General features: G+C 39.6%; 1 pseudogene; it reads left to right on the forward strand.

The window, feature by feature from the left end:
* Positions 1-2,300: 2,300 nt before the first annotated feature.
* Positions 2,301-3,095, forward strand: LOC100683171 (annotated as a pseudogene).
* The last annotated feature ends 331 nt before the right edge of the window (positions 3,096-3,426 follow it).

Below are 3,426 nucleotides of genomic sequence, written 5' to 3' on the forward strand. Positions count from 1 at the left end.
ATGCTTCTTATTTTCTTGTTTGGTAGAACATATTGCCTAGTAGCTTCTTTAGACAGAACACAGTGGAATTAGGTTTGCTGAAATTTTTGTAATTCTAAAATATCTTTATTCTATCATCACACATCATGATAGCTTAACTAACTGTATATTCCTCAAATGGAAATAATTTTTCTTCATAATACTGAATATAGTTCTCCCTCTCTTCTAGCTTCCAGGGTAGCTAGCTGCTAATTACTAAACTTTTGTATGTAACCTGTTTTTTGTGTGTGGAATATTTTTCTATCAACTCTTCATCCTTGGGGCACTGAAATTTCATAAGGATGCGTCTTGGTGCAGCCTTTTAAAAGGGTTGTTTTGGGAGAAACACTTTTTGGACTTAATTTAGATACCTTTGTACTTTGATTTTCCAAAATATCATCAAATTATTTCTCTGTTTTATTTGTTTTCTCTGTTCCATATTTCTACAACCTCTATTAGTTTGCTATCAGGGGTAGAATCCTCCCATTTCTTTATCTTTTCCATATTATTATTCATATCTTTGTCTGTGTTCTACTTTCAGTGGGATTTCTCCAACTTAATTTTCCAATTCTTTTGAATTTTCAATTTTAGTTATATTGCTAATTTGCAAGAGCTTTTTCTTATTTTCTTATTGCTCCTTTTTTACAGCATCCTTGTTTCTTTGAGTATGCTAATTATTGCTTTCTTTAAAATTAGTTTTCTTCTCCTAGTTTTTTCTTTTCTCTCTGCTTTTTGTGTTGTAGGCCTTTCTCGAAATTCTAGACCGTTTTCCTTCTGTTCATTTTTTTTTAATTTTTATTTATTCATGATAGGCACACAGTGAGAGAGAGAGAGGCAGAGACACAGGCAGAGGGAGAAGCAGGCTCCATGCACCGGGAGCCTGACGTGGGATTCGATCCTGGATCTCCAGGATCGCGCCCTGGGCCAAAGGCAGGCGCCAAACCGCTGCGCCACCCAGGGATCCCTCTGTTCATTTTTAAAAAAGATTTATTTATTTATTTGAAAGAGAGAGCAGGGGGAGGGGCAGGGGGAGAGGATGAATCTCAAGTAGACTCCCCTCTGGGCACAGAGTCCAAAGTGGGGCTCAATCTCACAACCCTGAGATTATGACCTGAGCCAAAATCATGAGTTGGACACTTAATAGACTGAGCCACCCAGGCACCCCTATCTTCCGTTCATTTTTTTTTTTTTTTAGGATTTTACTTATTTACTTAAGAGAGAGTGGGAGAGGGAGAGGGAGAGAGATCGCACGTGCACAGGGAGGGAGAGGGAGAAGCAGACTCCCTGCTGAGCAGATAACCCAATGCAAGGCTTGATCCCAGGACCCTGGGGCAAACGCTTAACCCATTGAATCGCCAAGGTTCTCTCATTCTATTCACTTTTAAGACTGAAATATTTGGAAGACTGATTGGAAGTCTGTGATTGGGCAATGTGATGACTACTGGAGTTCAATATATGTACTGGATGTTTTTTACCTTGGGGAAATATATGTGTGTGTATGTTTGTTCCCCTGTCTCCTCTGATTGGGCCATTGAGATTTTCTAGAGAAGGACAATCCATAAGGGTATAAGTGTGGCAGCTAGTGTTCTGGGTTAAGGGGAGGGGACTGAGCACCTTACTATTCAGGATGCCGCCTTTCCTGTATTTCTTGTCTTCTCAGAGGCCACCTCACCCAAGACAAGCCTGGGTGTCTCTGAATTCAAAAGCCCTCTGGTTCAATTGCTCTCAAAAACAAATCTCTTCTCTCCCACCGAAGTTAGAGAGTGGTAGTCACCTGGCTAGGCAGGGTTGGGTTATAGAAATCTAATTGATCCTTTTATAGACTTTCTACATATTCCCCTGTTCAATTGTAGCACACTTTCACCTTCCTTGCACCTGGTACCCCTGGGATTTTCATCTCTTCTGGGTTCTTCAGAGAGAATAGAATTGCTTCTCACTAATGTACCTCTATCCACAGACACTTAGGTTTATTTGTTTTAAGCTTTCTCTGCTCTGCTAAATCAATTCCCAACATCCCACATAGTCTTTGTCTAGTTTATATATTCTGGTTTGGGATTATATATGTTTTCCTAGTTTCACCAGTGATGGAACGCATATTTTATTCTAGTCCTTCTTGGTACTTCAGTGGTTTTTCTAAAGAAAGTAAACAGAAATGTCTATTTGAAACCAGAAGATTCTGCCATTTCCTGTGTCAGGTTGCATGGAGTTAGCTCCTGGGCCTCTGACACCCCAAAATTGAAAGCTTCTTCATGTCCTGGCAGCTGTACCTGGCAGCCATCACCATGCCACAAAATGAATATTGTGAACTATACCATAAATGCTATGGATGATGTTTGGATTACTATGAGAAAAAGGTAAAGAAAGAAGGTCAGAGAGGCTCATGAATGTTCAAAGAAGGCCAAAAAAATGGTCAAAGAGCTAAGCTCTGCCATAAACAGCACCATGCTGAGAAAACACAAATGAAAAAAGATGATCAAGATGCATGAAGAGAGGCACCTCAAACAAAAGAATGATGAAAAGACTCCACAAGGAGCAGTACCTGCCTATCTACTGGAGAGAGAGGGATAGTCCACGCTAACGTGATTTCCAATATGATTAACAAAAATGAAAAGAGATAGTGGGAAAATGGGAAGTCCTCCTGTCAAGAGTTCATGCCCAGGGAGACAGAGAAATGTGAAAAATTATTTGAACAGAAAGACAAAGAAGAAAGCATGGAAGAGGGAGGTTACTAAGTCAGCTTTATTGGAAACGGCTTAACTAAAAAACTACCTAAATACAAAAGATTCATTAGGCCAGTGGACTTAGTGTCAAAAAGGGCCTACAACACATCCGGAACTGGAAGCCACCTTTGCCTGCCAATACTTGGTGTAAAGAAGAATTCTTCATTCCCATTATACTATGTACCGTTTTGGGTGTTATTACTAAAGATCTGGTTATCTGAGTGAATGTGAGTGAGCTGGGTGATGTGACACAAGGAGGCAAGATTACTTAGGGAAAATATGCCCAGGTCACCAACAGTCCTGAAAAATGAAGTCTTACTGTTTGACAGAAGTTTCATACAAGGAAACTTTGTATGAAATTGTATGATTATTGGAGACTACACACCAATCAGGAAAACTGCCATTATTGTGATGTTTCTGAATACTACCCAGCAGTTTTATGTGTCTGCAATCATTGAGAGAACTATTTATTCTATTTGAAAAAGCAAAACAAAACAACCCCCCCCAAAAAAAACATTAAATAGACAAATTTTACAAACAAAAACAAAAACAAAAAAAGGAGATCTTCATCCCTTCCTTGCCCCTTCCACTTCCACTGCTTAATTCACATCCTCATGGATTCTCACCTGTACCTTTTAAATATCCTCTAGCTGCTTTCCTGGTCTCCAGTTTCTTTCCCCCCTAATTC

Source organism: Canis lupus, chromosome 6 (genome assembly GCF_011100685.1).
Source record: "Canis lupus familiaris isolate Mischka breed German Shepherd chromosome 6, alternate assembly UU_Cfam_GSD_1.0, whole genome shotgun sequence".
Classification (NCBI taxonomy): Eukaryota; Metazoa; Chordata; class Mammalia; order Carnivora; family Canidae; genus Canis; species Canis lupus.